Source organism: Heptranchias perlo, chromosome 5 (genome assembly GCF_035084215.1).
Source record: "Heptranchias perlo isolate sHepPer1 chromosome 5, sHepPer1.hap1, whole genome shotgun sequence".
NCBI classification, from domain to species: domain Eukaryota; kingdom Metazoa; phylum Chordata; class Chondrichthyes; order Hexanchiformes; family Hexanchidae; genus Heptranchias; species Heptranchias perlo.
In genome coordinates this window covers 125,487,499-125,503,610 of record NC_090329.1, presented here as the reverse complement: position 1 = coordinate 125,503,610, position 16,112 = coordinate 125,487,499, and the positions used below count along the sequence as shown (strand labels likewise).

General features: G+C 44.6%; 1 protein-coding gene across 1 annotated transcript in view; it reads left to right on the top strand.

Moving 5' to 3' along the window:
- The first annotated feature begins 4,480 nt into the window (after nt 1-4,480).
- LOC137321531 (uncharacterized) overlaps nt 4,481-16,112 on the top strand; it is a 34,192-nt gene continuing 22,560 nt past the window's right edge. Inside the window, exon 1 of the mRNA XM_067983926.1 lies at nt 4,481-4,564. The gene's annotated coding sequence lies outside the window, so the exon portion shown is untranslated. The remainder of the gene's footprint in view (nt 4,565-16,112) is intronic.

Sequence of the window (16,112 nt, the reverse complement as noted above, 5' to 3'; positions counted from 1 at the left end):
TGATAGCCTTGCAGTATCCTATGTGAATACTATGGGGAAATGCTCCATCCGGTGGCTCAATAGAAAATCAACAAAAGGAAAACTACAAGCTCAAGTTACAACTTTCATCTGTTAAGAAATTTATTTATAGGCATTAAGAACTTATTAACAAAAATCATATTGATGTATTCTTTAAAAATATCAAAAGTTGTAATCTATTTTTCTATTTTATGTCCTACTCCAATGTCTTTCTTTTAATATATATTTCAATTTGAAGTACTTAGCAGAGCTCTGAGTGAGGCTGTGAGGGTGGATGTGCCACGCAGTTTGTAGTGGGGATGGGGGGAGGTATTTTGGACAGGATTCTGCCCCTTTTTGGCTGCGTTGGAAATCTCAGCACTTCACAATATATATCAATGATTTGGATGAGGGAACCAAATGTAATATTTCCAAGTTTGCTGACGACGCAAAACTAGGTGGGATCGTGAGTTGTGAAGAAGATGCAAAGAGGCTTCAAGGTGATTTAGACAAGTTCTGTGAGTGGGCAAATACATGGCAGATGCAGTATAATGTGGATAAATGTGAAGTTATCCACTTCGGAAGGAAAAACAGAAAGGCAGAGTATTATTTAAACAGTGATAGATTGGGAAATGTTGATGTACAAAGGGACCTGGGTGTCCTTGTACGCCAGTCACTGAAAGCAAACATGCAGGTGCAGCAAGCAGTTAGGAAGGCAAATGGTATGTTGGCCTTCATTGCAAGAGGATTTGAGTACAAGAGCAAGGATGTCTTACTGCAGTTATACAGGGCCTTGGTGAGACCACACCTGGAGTATTGTGTGCAGTTTTGCTCTCCTTACCTAAGAAAGGACATACTTGCCATAGAGGGAGTGCAGCGAAGGCTCACCAGACTGATTCCTGGGATGGCAGGACTGTCGTATGAGGAGAGATTGGGTCGACTCAGACTGTATTCACTCGAGTTTGGAAGAATGAGAGGGGATCTCATTGAATCATATAAAATTCTGACAGGACTTGACAGACTGGATGCAGGAAGCATGTTTCCCCTGGCTGGGGGGGTTCAGAACGAGGGGTCGCAGTCTCAGGATACAGGGTAGGACATTTAGGACTGAGACGGGGAGAAATTTCTTCACTCAGAGGGTGGTGAACCTGTGGAATTCTCTACCACAGAAAGCTGTGGAGGCCAAGTCACTAAATATATTTAAGAAGGAGCTAGATAGATTTCTAGATGCAAAAGGCAACAAGGGGCATGGGGAAAGAGCAGGAATATGGTATTGAGATAGAGGATCAGCCATGATCACATTGAATGGTGGAACAGGCTCGAAGGGCTGAATGGTCTACACCTGCTCCTATTTTCCATGTTTCTATGTTTCTATGAATCCGTTAAAAGGATATGGATGTGGATTAATAAAGGAAAACAAACACAGATTTGTTAACGGCAAATCGTGTTTAACTAACTTGATAGAGTTTTTTGATGAGATAACAGAGAGGGTTGATGAGGGCAATGTGGTTGATGTTGTGTATGGACTTTCAAAAGGTGTTTGATAAAGTACCACATAATAAGCTTGTCAGCAAAATTGAAGCCCTTGGAATAAAAGGGGCAGCATGGATACAAAATTGGTTAAGTGACAGGAAACAGAGAGTAGTGGTGAACGGTTGTTTTTCGGACTGGAAGGAGGTGTACAGTGGTGTTCCCCATGGGTCAGTACTAGGACCACAGCTTTCTTTGATACACATTAATGACTTGGACTTGGGTGTACAGGGCACAATTTCAAAATTTGCAGATGACACAAAATTTGGAAGAGTAATAAACAGTGAGGAGGATAGCAATAGACTTCAAGAGGACATAGACAGGCTGGTGGAATGGACGGACACATGGCAGATGAAATTAACACAGAGAAGTGCGAAGTGATACATTTTGGTAGGAACAAGGAGGAGAGGCAATATCAACTAAATGATACAGTTCTAAAGGGGGGGCAGGAACAGAGAGACCTGGGGTATATGTGCACAAATCTTTGAAAGTGGCAGGACAGGTTGAGAAATTGGCTCAAAATGCATACGGGATCCTGGGCTTTATAAATAGAGACATTGGTACAAAAGGAAGGAAGTTATGTTGAACCTTTTTAAAACATTGGTTCGATCACAACTGGAGTATTCTATCCAATCCTGGGCACTGCACTTTAGGAAGGATGTAAAGGCCTTTGAGAGGGTGTAGGAACGATTTACTTGAATGGTTCCAGGGATGAGGGATTTCAGTTACGTGGATGGACTGGGGTTGTTGTTCTTAGAGCAGAGACGGTTGAGAGGAGATTTGATAGAAGTATTCAAAATCATGTAGGGTTTAGATAAATTAAATAAAGTGAAATTGTCCCATAAGTGGAAGGGTCAAGAACCAAAGGACACAGATTTAAGATGATTGGCAAAAGAATGAAAAACGACATAAGGAAAAACTTTTCTATGCAACGAGTAGTTATGATCTGGAATGCACTGCCTGAAAGGGTAGTGGAAGCAGATTCAATCATGGCTTTCAAAAAGAAATTGGATAAATACTTGAAGGGAAAAAATTTGCAGGGCTACGGGGAAAGAGTGGGGGAATGGAACTAACTGGATAAGAACATAAGCACATAAGAAATAGGAGCAGGAGTAGGCCAATCGGCCCCTTGAGCCTGCTCCGCCATTCAATAAGATCATGGCTGATCTGATCCTAACCTCAAATCTAAATTCATGTCCAATTTCCTGCCCGCTCCCCGTAACCCCTAATTCCCTTTACTTCTAGGAAACTGTCGATTTCTGTTTTAAATTTATTTAATAATGTAGCTTCCACAGCTTCCTGGAGCAGCAAATTCCACAGACCTATTACCCTCTGAGTGAAGAAGTTTCTCCTCATCTCAGTTTTGAAAGAGCAGCCCCTTATTCTAAGATTATGCCCCCTAGTTCTAGTTTCACCCATCCTTGGGAACATCCTTACCGCATCCACCCGATCAAGCCCCTTCACAATCTTATATGTTTCAATAAGATCGCCTCTCATTCTTCTGAACTCCAATGAGTAGAGTCCCAATCTACTCAACCTCTCTTCATATGTCCGCCCCCTCATCCCCGGGATTAACCGAGTGAACCTTCTTTGTACTGCCTCGAGAGCAAGTATGTCTTTTCTTAAGTATGGAGACCAAAACTGTATGCAGTATTCCAGGTGCGGTCTCACCAATACCTTATATAACTGCAGCAATACCTCCCTGTTTTTATATTCTATCCCTCTAGCAATAAAAGCCAACATTCCGTTGGCCTTCTTGATCACCTGCTGCACCTGCATACTAACTTTTTGATTTTCTTGCGAAGAGCTGGCATAGGCTCGATGGGCCGAATGGCCTCCTTCGGTGCTGTAACCATTCTATGACTCTATGAAGAAGGAATTAACCAACATTTTGGTGACCGCCGGCGATAGCTAAGACTAGTAGTTGTTTGAAGGTCAAATCCAGGAATGGCCAGATTTGATTTGATCCAACTCATACGGTCATAGAAGGGATAAATTTGTGCATGTCGGATATTTCAACAATAGAACAGCTGGGAGAATATGTAGACCAATACCCTGCTCGACATGGTGGCAGACCCCTAAAGATTGAAGATTTTATGGGACAAACCGATTCTCTGGGTGAGTTAGTGGAGACTGCTGTGGCCAAAGCCCTGTCCAACAGAATGAAATGTTTAATGAAAGAGTTAAAGGAAAAAGCAAATAAGAAATTGATGCAGAAACAGTTAGAAATGGAAATCCATCAATTTAAAAATAAGGTTATTGACCAACAAGCAGCAATAGCTTGTTCAGAATCATTTAAAGTTTCTGTAGAAAGGGATCATCTCAAAACTGAGAATGGAAAGGGGAAATGAGAGAGGTGTAAACAGGATCTGGGAGTTGCAGGAGTGAGAGACACGTGTAATGACTCAGTAACCGAGAAATTTACTGGGACTTTTGATGAGTTCCCCAGTGCCCCCTTTCCCGTGTACTCTTCGCCATTACACCCCTTCCTTTGTCCAACAGAGACAAAGGCCTGAAATTGTGCAGGAGGTCGAGAAATTTGCAGGGCTGTGGGGAAAGAGCAGTGCTGTGGGACTAACTGGATAGCTCTTTCAAAGAGCTGGCACAGGCATTATGGGCCGAATGACCTCTTTCTGCACTGTATGATTCTACAATTCAATTAGCACAGATTTCTAAATGGCAGGTCATAGCTGACCTACCTTATAGAATTCTATGAAGAAGAAACAGAGAAGTAAATCAACTGGTTGTAGTTTCCTCGGATTTTAGAAAGCTTTTGACAAAGCGTCTTCCACACCCCAGCACCGATTCCCCTGCCCCCACCTGTAACTGCTGACTCACCATGAGCAATGCCACAGGTGATCTCCTAATAAAATGCTGTAACAGTGTTTTTCTTTCTCTGCAGATATAACTGTTGCTGTCGTTGAACTTTGGGGACTTCATGGATACCTGGTAAATGGCACAATGCAACAGAAATTCAAGATATTTCTTTGTTTACATTTATGGCTCGTCAGTCCACCTGAACCAACAGATTAAACAGGTAAAATAGAACTGTTCCTCCTGCTCATTACTACATCAGGTAAGCTTAGTTGTTGGTTCATTGTGATTGATATTTCTTCACATTGATTGCAATGGCAACACCACTCAACCTGTGGTAAACTGTGATTAACTGTCCGGTCCAGTCAGATGGGGACTTCGGACAACATTAATCATATAATAGGGTAGTTCAAATTGATAGGCCACACCCAAAATACAGCAACATTTCATTGAGATATCTGATGTTCTATTCTACTGCGATTATTTTAAATGTCCCTTTATCTGCTCTCTTCTGTTCTCAGTTATATATTGTACAGTTCCAGTGATACCAGCCGCCCCCCAGTACCCTGTAGAGGTGATATTTTCCACATATGTATCTGGAAACCATTGTCTTTGATCCCTGCCATAAATTCCGTTCCCTAGCCACCGATTCCATCCTCCTCACTGGCCACACTCTCAGGCTGAACCATACTGCACCCAACCTCAGCATCCTATTTGACCCTGAGCTGAGCTTCCACTCTATATCCTCTCCATCACAAATACCACGTACTGCCACCATCTCTGCCCCTGTGTCAGCCCATCTGCTGCTGAAAACCACATCCATACTTTTGTTACCTCCAGAGGAGAACATTCCAATGCTCTCCTGGCATCTTGTGCCTCCCCCATCCTTGACGGCCTTGCTTTCAGCCGTCTAGGCCCAAATCTGTGGAATTCCCTCCCATTTCTATATTACAACAGTGACTACGCTTCAAAAGTACTCCATTGGTCGTGAAGTGCTTTGGAACGTTCTGAGGCGATGAAAGGCCCTATATAAATGCAAGTCATTCATTTTTAACCCTTTCTACCTCTCACTCCTCATTTAAAATGCTGCTTAAAACCTACCTCTGTGACCAAGCTTTTAGTCACCTGTCTTAATATCTCCTTCTTTGGCTCGGTGTCAATTTTTAACTGTTCACGCTCCAGTGAAGTGCCTTGGGATGTTTTACTATATTAAAGGCTCTATATAAATGTATAAATGTAAGTTTTTGTTGTTGGTGAAGGTTAGTTTGATTTCTTGATCACAGAGAACATCTGAGTTGGGCCCATTTCCTCGCTCAACATTCATCAACTCACACTATCAATGAGAATCACTGCACAGTATGATCCCTAATGTGGAGAATGTTCTCCTGTTGTTAGCAGCTGTGGTGTTATTTTATCATCTGTGGAGATTCCACGATCGGGTATTCCCAGTGAGGAGTGGCAATCGAGGGAGCGATTTTCAGGACAGTGGGGAAGGGGCAAGGGAGTGGGACCAATTGCATAGCTCTTTCAAAGAGCCGGCACAGGCACGATGGGTGGAATGGCCGCCTTCTGTGCTGTATTGTTCCCATTCAGTTCCAATGAACTCTGCAAGTCAATGCCACAATGAGTAGTGAGGTCCTGACCAGACAAGCAGTGTTCTGTGCTGTTAAGTTGCATGGTTTTAGGTGATCCAACTACAGGAAGGTTCCTGGGCATACTTAGAATCATATGGGGAAAAATTCAAAAGGGCCTTTTATTAGGCACGACGAGCATGATCTGCTATTACCCCATGCCCAATGGCTCCTTCACTTTTGTGAAGCCTGAGGACTTACCTGCAAGTAGCGTTGGGGGGTGGGGGGCGGGTGGCAAGAGACCCACCAGACATATGCCCAAAAGGCAGTGGGAGGCAGCGGGGGACGAAGTCAATGCCAGGCGCACAGCACCACGAACATGGATGCAGTGCAGGAAGAAGTTTAACGCTTTGACACGAGTGGTCAAGGTGAGTGAGGTCAACTGTCAAGTGGCCTCTCCTACCAACTGCACCACTAGCCGCATCTACTGCTCCACTCACTACACCCCCCATCACCCACATACCAACAAACTCTTTCCATCAGTACTCAACTCTTCCAATCAGATGCTTCCTCTCACCGTTACAACATTACCACTATTGCAAGTACCGACACAAAACTCACAGGCCACATACACTGGCAGCTATTCAACCATGACAGGCACATCACCCATACACACATCCCGCTTTCTTGTGGGTGAAGGTGGTGCATATCAGGAGGCAGCAAGTGGCAGTGGCATTTAGCTTCTAGAGCCTGTTCTGCCATTCTGTGAGATCATGGTGGACTTGTGACCTAACTCCATGTACCTGCCTTAGTTCCATTTCCCTTAATACCCTTGTTTCACAGAAATCTATCAATCTCCGATTTAGAATTCACAATTGAGCTAGGATCAGCTACCATTTGCAGAAGAGCGTTCCAAACTTCTCCCAGCCTTTGCATGTAGCAGCGTTTCCTAACTTCTCGCCTGCACGTCTTGTCTCTAAATGTTAGGCTATGTACCCTAGTCCTAGTACTCAAGTATAGGAGGCCTCCAAAAACAGTTACAAATGGCTCGGCAGCCAGAAGCAATAATCCAGCCACTAACCTGTAAATCCTGCATGGTCCCTTTAAATAACTCTGGTGGGGGGTCCTCCAGGCACTCTAAGACACGTTCAGATGGTCATGGTTAAGACTGTGCTTCGAGTTGAGCGTTAAGTTTCAAAATGGTGGCTATCACTTTAAATCAGCATTTCACACTGATTGTGTCCATTTTCTCCTTACATTACATGCTGCCGGCATTCTGTATTTTCGCATACGCTAATACCTATACCAAGATGGCGTCCGGGGCACGTCACGCTGGAAACGTATGGGCGCAGCCAAGACGCCATCTTGGATGTTCGGGAGACCACGTATCGCTGAAATAACAGGCACTACACAACCAAATTTCTAGCCCATAGAATCATAGAATGGTTACAGCACAGAAGGAGGCCGTTTGGTCCATCAAGCCCGTGCCGGCTCTTTGTAAGAGCAATCCAGTTAATCCCATTCACCCGCTCGTTCCCTATAGCCCTGCAATTTTTTTCCTTTCAAGTATTTATCTAATTCCTTTTTGAAAGCCACGATTGAATCTGCTTCCACCACCCATTCAGGCAGCGCATTCCAGATCATAACTTGTGACAACACATTAGGGGTCACTAAGCCTGGGCCAGTTGAAGGTTAACCTGTCTTGAAGTTGCTCCCAACTTCAAAATGGATGATGAAAATGAGGGGAGAAAGTAACATTGATAAAAGTCATTATTATAAAGAGAAAAATAGCTAGAATAGAATATGTTAAATTAAATAAATGAATGAGTTCTTGGAAGTATATGAATGCCTTCTGGCAAGTATATGGCTGTGTTATGTGAAGTATATTAATGTATTCTGGGGAGTATGTGAATGCATTCTGGGAAGCACATGAATACGTTCAGGGAAGTATACAAATGCATTCTATGAAGTATACGAATGCATTCTCGGAAGCATATGAATGTGTTATGACAAGTATATGAATGCGTTCTGGGAAGTACATGAAGGTGTTCTGGGAAGTTTATGAATATGTTCTGGGAAGTAAATGAAAGGAGGAGAAATTTTTTCATGCAGAAGTTTGTTAAATCTGAAATGCAGTATCTGAAAGTGTACTTGAAGAGGACTAATTTGCAGGTTTCAGGGGAAAAAGCTGGAGTGTGGGATTAAATTGGACAGTTCATTCAAAGAGCCGGCACAGGCACAATGGTCAGAATAGCCTTCTTCTGTGCTGTAAGATTCTATGATTCTATGATTCTATCTCCCCGCTGCCTTCTTTGCTAATTACTTTAAAGCGCTGTGTCTTCTGGTTATCGACTTTCCTGCCAGTGGAAACAGTTTTGCCCTATCTACTCTATGAAAACCCCTCATAATTTTGAACACCTCTGTGAAATCTCCCCTTAACCTTCTCTGCTCCAATGAGAACAATCCCAGCTTCTCCAGTCTCTCCAGATAAGTGAAACCCTTCGTCCCTGGTATCATTCTAGTAAACCTCCTCTGCACTCTCTCCATGGTCTTGACATCCTTTCTAAAGTGTGGTGCCCAGAATTATGCACAATACTCTAGCTGAGTTTTTTTTTATTCATTCATGGGATGTGGGCATCACTGGCAAGGCCGGCATTTATTGCAATCCCTAATTGCCCTTGAGAAGGTGGTGTTGAACCGCCTTCTTGAGCCGCTGCAGTCCGTTCTAAACAGTGATTTATGAAGGTTTAGCAAAGCATCCTTGCTTTTGTACTCTATGCCTCTATTTATAAAGCCAAGGATCCCGTATGCTTTTTTAACAGCCTTCTCAACTTGTCCTGCCACCTTCAAAGATTTGTGTATGTTAACCCCCTGTATATCTGGAAAGTATATGAATGTATTCTGGGAAGGACATAAATGTGTTCTGGGAAATACCTGGATGTATTATGGGAAATACATGGATGTATTCTGGGAAATACATGGATGTATTCTGGGTACATGATTATGTTCTGGAAAATACATTAATATGTTCTGGGCACATGATTGTGTTCTGCAAAATACATGGATGTATTCTGTGAAATAAATGAATGAGTTCTGGGACATACATGAATGAGTTCTGGCAGGTACATAAATGTGTTTTGGGTATATGAAAGTGTTCTCGGTACATTAATGTATTCTGGGAAGTACAAGGTAGTGTTCTGGGTATTTGAATATGTTCTGAGTACATAAATGTGTTCTGGGTACATAACATAATTGAATCTCATGAGATTAAAGGGGCAATGGCAGCATGGATACGAAATTGGCTAAGGGACATTAAGTAGAGAGTAGTGGTGAGCGGATGTTTTCCAGACTTTAGACATGTTTACAGCGATGGTCCCCAGGAGACGTTATTCAGAGCACTGCTCCTTTTGATATATGTTAATAACCTGGACCTGGGTATATAAGGCATAATTTCAGAGTTTGCAGATGGGACAAAAATCAGAAAAGTAGTAAACAATGTGGAGAATAGTAGCAGACTTCACGAGGACTTAGACAGACTGGTGAAATGGGCTGACACATGGCAGGTGAAATTTATCACAGAGAAGTGTGAAGTGACGCATTTTGGAAGGAAGATTGAGGACAGGCCATATAAATTAAATTGTACAATTTTAAAGGGGATGCAGAAACACAGAGACCTGGAGGCTTATGTACAAAAATCTTTGAAGATGGCAGGAGAAGCTGATAAAGCTTTTAAAAAAGCATACAGGATACTTGGCTTTATAAATAAAGGCATAGAGTAAAAAAGCAAGGAAATTATGCTAAAGTATTTACCAATGAGACTAACAAGGTGGTCATGCCATTAGAAGAAGAGATCAAAAAAGATATAATGACATTTAAGATAGAAAGCGGGGAGATAATTGATAAATTAATCAAACTTAGAGAGGATAAAAGCCCTGGCCTGGATGGCTTACATCCACAAATATTAAAAGAAGCAACGGAAGAGATAGCAGAGGCACTATTTTATATTTATAAAAATTCATTGGCAAAGGGAATAGTGCCAGAGGACTGGCGGTCAGCTAATGTGATGCTTATTTTTAAAAAGGGGCATAGAACAAGTACAAGGAAATAGAGACCAGTTAGTTTAATGTAGGAAGTAGGAAAGATAATGGAATCTTTACTCAAACATGTAATAGAAAAACATCTAGAAACCGAAAATAGTACAACAAATAGTCAGCATGGATTTCAAATGGGAAGGTCATGCTTGACCAATCTTAATGAATTCTTTGAGATAGAGGATCAGCCATGATCATATTGAATGGCGGAGCAGGCTTGAAGGGCCGAATGGCCTACTCCTGCTACTATTTTCTATGTTTCTATGTTTCTTTGAAGAAGTAACAAAAGTAGACAAGGGTAATGCAGACAATGGATTTGCAAAAGGCCTTCGATAAGTTACCACATAGTGGACTCATGACTAAGGTCAGAGCATGTGGAGTTAGGGGACAAGTGGCAGAATGGATAGCAAGCTGACTACAAAACAGAAAACAAAGAGTAGGGCTTAAGGGTAGTTACTCAGACTGGCAAAAGGTAGAAAGTGGTGTTCCACAAAGATCGGTGCTGGGACCATTGTTGTTCACCATTTACATAAACAATGTGGACTCGAGAAACGGAATTACAATTTCAAAATTTGCAGAAGACCACAAATTGGGGGGGTATAGTTAATACTGAGGAGTATTGTGATAAAATACAAGAAGACATTAATAAACTTGCAGAATGGGCGTGTAAATGTGAGGTGGTGTATTTTGGTAGGAAGAATAAGGAGACCACATACACCTTAGAAAATAAGTCTAAATTGGCTAGAGGAGCAAAGGGGTCCAGGGATACAGATACACAAATCAATAGAAATAGCAACTCAGGTTAATGAGGCCATAAAAAAAAGCAAACAAAGCACTCGGGTTCATTTCTAGAGGCATAGAATTGAAAAGCAGTGAAGTTATGTTAAACTTATATAGAACTCCGGTTAGACCACACTTGGAGTATTGTTCACTGTTCTGGTCTCCATTATATAAAAAGGATATTGAGGCACTGGAGAAAATGCAAAAATGATTTACAAGGATGATACCAGAACTGAGATGATGGGCGTCATTTTAGCACCCGCTATCGGGTGCGTTCCTGGCGGGGGGGCTTCGAAAATCGGAGAATCCCGGAGCTGGACCGGAGCCTGCCCCGAACCCGCGCACTTCCGGGTTCCCCGCTGACACGCCGGCGTGCGCGCACAGCCCCCGCTGGTGGGAATCCCGCGGGCAATTAAAGCCAGCGGGATGCCACTTGAAAGTATTTATTTATTAAGGGATTATGTGAGGAGGGGTGGGATTTTAGAGCAAACTGGGACTGTTTCCCACACTGGGGGAAACACTCCCAGGTCAAATGGACGTGTTGCAGCTATTCAGCCTGTGGCAGCTGCAAAGGTCCATTTGACAGGTGTGGGGGGAGACCCTCACCCATTGCAGGAGGCCACTCTGTCACTTGGGACAAAGTTTGGCCTCCACCACCCTCCTCCTGACAGTCAAAGTCACCAACCTGCACACTTACCCCGGGGTCCGGAGACATGTACCTACCTTGCGGACCCCCTCAGATGTACATCTTGCGGATGGGGGCCGCCGTAGCTGCAGTCATGACCTCCTCGGAGGGCGAACACCATCACCAGCCTCGCCGGCCACGCCGTCTACCTCTGACACGTGGAGCTCCACAACAGAGTGCTGTGACACATCCACCTGCAGAGCAGGAGGGAGGGCTACCGCAGAGAGAGATGCGTCGCAGAGGGCACTACCCTCGCCACAGGGTCCACAGACCGAGGCTCAGCCTCCTGGACCTCTCTGAGCAGCAGTGCACACAGAGGCTCAGAGTCACTCGACATGTAGTCGTGGACATCTGCAGCCTCTTTCATGCCGAGCTGCTCCTGGCTGGCCCGAGCACCATCTTCTTACCTGTCACTGTCAAAGTCACCACTGCCCTCAACAACTTCTCCTCCGCATCCTTCCAGGGTGCAACCGGGGACATCGCCGATGTCTCTCAGTCGTCTGCGCAGAAGAGCCCTGCAAATACACCTACACCCACTCTGCAGTGACACAATGGGTGGCATCAGTTGTGGGTCCTCATAGTGATCCTCAGGAGCGGGCATTATTGCACAAACCAGACAGGATTCACGAAGACATGGCAATAGTGGTGCCAATATAATATGTAATGTGAGTTGTTCAGAAATTCAATATAAGTAACACCCATGACAAACCCTCAAACACCCTTGTGCAACCCCTTCATGCTCACGACACGTTTGCCTTACGCTGCCTACTGCGCATATGTGATGCATGCCCTGTGGCTGCAGCACAGGTAGTGGCAGGTTGAGTGAGGCTGGCCATGAAAGAGATGCACGAGAGGTTGAGTATGAGATCGAGCCATGAGATTGTATGAGGATTGGGTTGAGTGGTAGTGGCGGGATGAGTACTGGCGAGGTGAGTAAGTGCAGGTAAGATGAGGATGAGGTTTGAGTGGGTATGAGGGGTGCTGTGACAGAGTAGTGTTGGCAGTACTGAAGGAGATGTGGGGTGGGGGCAGTGCTGTGGCAGACGGAGTGTAGGGGAAAGACTACGTGTACTCACTTTGGCTGACCTACTGAGGTCATTGGAGCGTCTCCTGCACTGTATTCAGGTGGGCGATATGTTGGTTGCGCTGGTGACCTCCTCTGCCACCTCGAGCCAGGCCTTCCTGGTGGCAGAGGCAGGCCGCTTCCTCCCGCACGCCAGGAGGAAGATCTCTGTCCTCCCCCTCCTCCTCACCCCATGTATTGATACCTGGAGTGAGGCATCATTAAACTGGGAGCAGCCTTCCCCCTGGGCTGCTCCATGCTGTAATTTTTGCTATTTGTTGCAGCATCTGTCAGTGGAGGACTGCCCCTTTAAATAGAGCTCTTCCAGCTGACAGATCTTACTGCGCATGCGCAGCCCGCCCGACGCGCAGATCAGCAGTGGGGAACCCGGAGGAGCAGGTAAGTGGATCCAATTAGTGGATTGTCTGCTACAATCGCGCGGGAAGCTGACTAATTTCACCGGGCGCGTTACCCACGCGCCCGATAGCACCCCCCCCCCCGCCGAGAACCCGCAGCCCTGCTAACATCGAGCCCGATATACCTATCAGGAAAGATTGAACAGGCTGGGGCTCTTTTTATGATAGAAAATTCCAAAGATTCTCAACCCTCTGAGTGAAGAAATTTCTCCTCATCTAAGTCCTAAATGGCCGACCCCTTATCCTGAGACTATGCCTCCTAGTTCTAGACTCTCCAGCCAGGGGATCCAACCTCTCAGCATCTATCCTGTCAAGCCCTCTCAGAATCTTATATGTCTCAATGACAACACCTCTCATTCTTCTAAACTCCAGAGAGTATAGGCCCATTTTACTCAATCTTTCCTCATAAGACAACCTTTTCATCCCAGGAATCAATCTGGTGAACCTTCGTTGCACCTGCTCTTGGGCAAGAATATTCTTCCTTAAATAAGGAGACCAAACTGTACACAGTACTCCAGGTGAGGTCTCACTAAAGCCCTTTACAATTGCAGCAAGACTTCCGTACTCTTGTACTCCAACCCACTTACAATAAAGGCCAACATACCATGTGCTAAATGAGATTTTAATAAATTTAGATACACGAGCCTCGAACTTTCATACCTTCTTGAGATGATAGTCAGACAGTGGAGGTTACAGAAGTTGGGGCAGAATCTGTTTCTGCCAGGTTTCCACCCCATGGAAACAGGAATGGTAAATTCCAGTGATGGAGACGTGTGTTTTGTCCACCTGCCCCCCCGCCACCGCCCCCGCCCCCCCCCCCCCCCACTCCCATCCTGCTTAGGTGCTGGTTAGGTGCCTTTCTGTGCTATCTGTGGGCCCCACCAAGAAGAAATTGATTCTGGGCCCACCATTGAAAGAACAGCATTCAGAAAGACATCAATATACCAAGGTCTTCAGCCACGCCAGTCTGTTACACCCCTCATAGGCCAGGAGCTGTTCCCATATTCCACCAGGTCATCAGGGTGGGTGTCCCTGTAACACCACCACTGGCACAGTTACCCACCCTTAATGTGGCAATGGACCCATAAAAGTCAGCGTGTTGTTTGACCATAGACAGCATCACAGCTGAACCCAATCCCGTCCTTGCTTGACCCCCACATAGGTGCATTTCTCAGCAGGGGTCGTTGGATAATCGCCTTAGCAGAAACAAAGCTGATTTTTAGCCCTTCGCAGACAAGGGAGGTTAGACTACATGTTGTGCCCCTACTGCCACCTGTCTGAGACGCGATAATTCAGCACAGATTGCAGATTAAACCAGGGAGGGAAATCCCTCGTGGACGGTGGCCTGATTTTCTTTCCTATTGACTCTGATGGAATCGGACGGAGTGTGAAACGGGCCCCGATTCACTGTTGCCCATTTGGCACTCCGTCCAAGAGAAATTTCATCCCCCTGGGTCCTTCTTGGTCAATATGGTTCAGTTGCACAACACAGGACAACTTACCAAATGAGGCAGCAGGGGATTTTCAGAGACACATTTTTAAACCAGGGGTGGGGGGGTTAAATTTGACTTTGGGCGATAGTGTAAAATGGGCGATATCGGATCAGCTGCTCGTTATACATCTCTCCCCATTTTGATTTGCATTGAAGACAATAGAAATGAAAATCGGGAAAGCTGTATAATGGGCAGCTGATCTGATATCGTCCGTTTTACACTATTGCCCAAAGTCAAAGTTACCCCTGAGGTGTGGGCCTGCTACTGGAAGCTGTCCTTTACAGTGAGAATAAAGGAAGGGTTTTGGGAATGAGGCTAAATTGTAACACACAGAACAAGCCACTCCTGACACTTCATCAATGTTATTACTGTATTACTGGGGAATTTTTCAACCTTACAGTGCGTGAGCTGAAATCATTTAAAAAATGGCTTCCTCGGGTGTTCAGACATCCCTGGAGCCGACACTCAGAGAGTTAATGATTTCTAAATCCATCACAAGGTTGGAACGAAGAAGCAATTTCATAATCAATTACCCGCTTTCTCAACCTGCCCTGCCACCTTCAAAGATTTGTGTACATATATCCCCAGATCTCTCTTTTCCTGTACCCCTTTTAGAACTGTGTCCTTTAGTTTATATTGCCTCGCCTCATTCTTCCTACCGAAATGTATCACCTCACATTTTCCTGCGTTAAATTTCATCTGCCATGTGTCCGCCCGGGCCACCAGCCTGTCTATATCCTGTTGAAGTCTATCACTATCCTCCTCACTGTTCACTACACTTCCAAATTTTGTGTTATCTGCAAATTTGGAAATTGTACCCTGTACACCCAAGTGCAAGTCATTAATATATATCAAGAAAAGCAGTACCTAGTTCCCCAGGGGTTCTAGTACCGACCCCTGGGGAACACCACTGTATACCTCCCTCCAGTTTGAAAAACAACCGCTCACCGCTATTCTCCGTTTCCTGTTACTTAACCAATTCTGTATCCATGCTGCTACTGCCCATTCTATTCCATGCGCTTCAATCTTGATGACAAGCCTATTATGCAGCACTTTATCAAACACCTTTTGAAAATCCATATACACCACATCAACTGCATTGCCCTCATCTACCTCTCCGTTACCTCATCAAAAAACTCTATCAAGTTAGTTAAACATAATTAGCCTTTAACAAATATTTTGGCTTTCCCTAATCAATCCACACTTGTCCAAGTGACTGCTAATTCTGTCCTGGATTACCGTTTCTAAAAATTTCCTCACCACCGAGGTTAAACTGACTGGCCTGTAGTTGCTGGGTTTATCCTAACACCCTTTTTAGAACAAGGCTGTAACATTCACATTTCTCCAGTCCCCTGGCACCACCCTCGTATCTAAGGATGTTTGGAAGATTATGGTCAGTACCTCCGCAATTTCCACCCTTACTTCCCTCAGCAACCTAGGATGCATACCATCTGGACTGGGTGACTCATCTACTTTAACGACAGCTAGCCTTTCCAGTACGTCCTCTTTATTAATTTTTAGCCCATTCAGTATCTCAACGACATCTTCCATAACTGAGACTCTGGCAACAAATTCTTCCTTGGTAAAGACAGATGCAAAGTATTTATTTAGTACCTTGGCCATGACCTCTCCCTCCATGAGTAGATCTCCTTTTTAGTCCCTAAACAGCCCC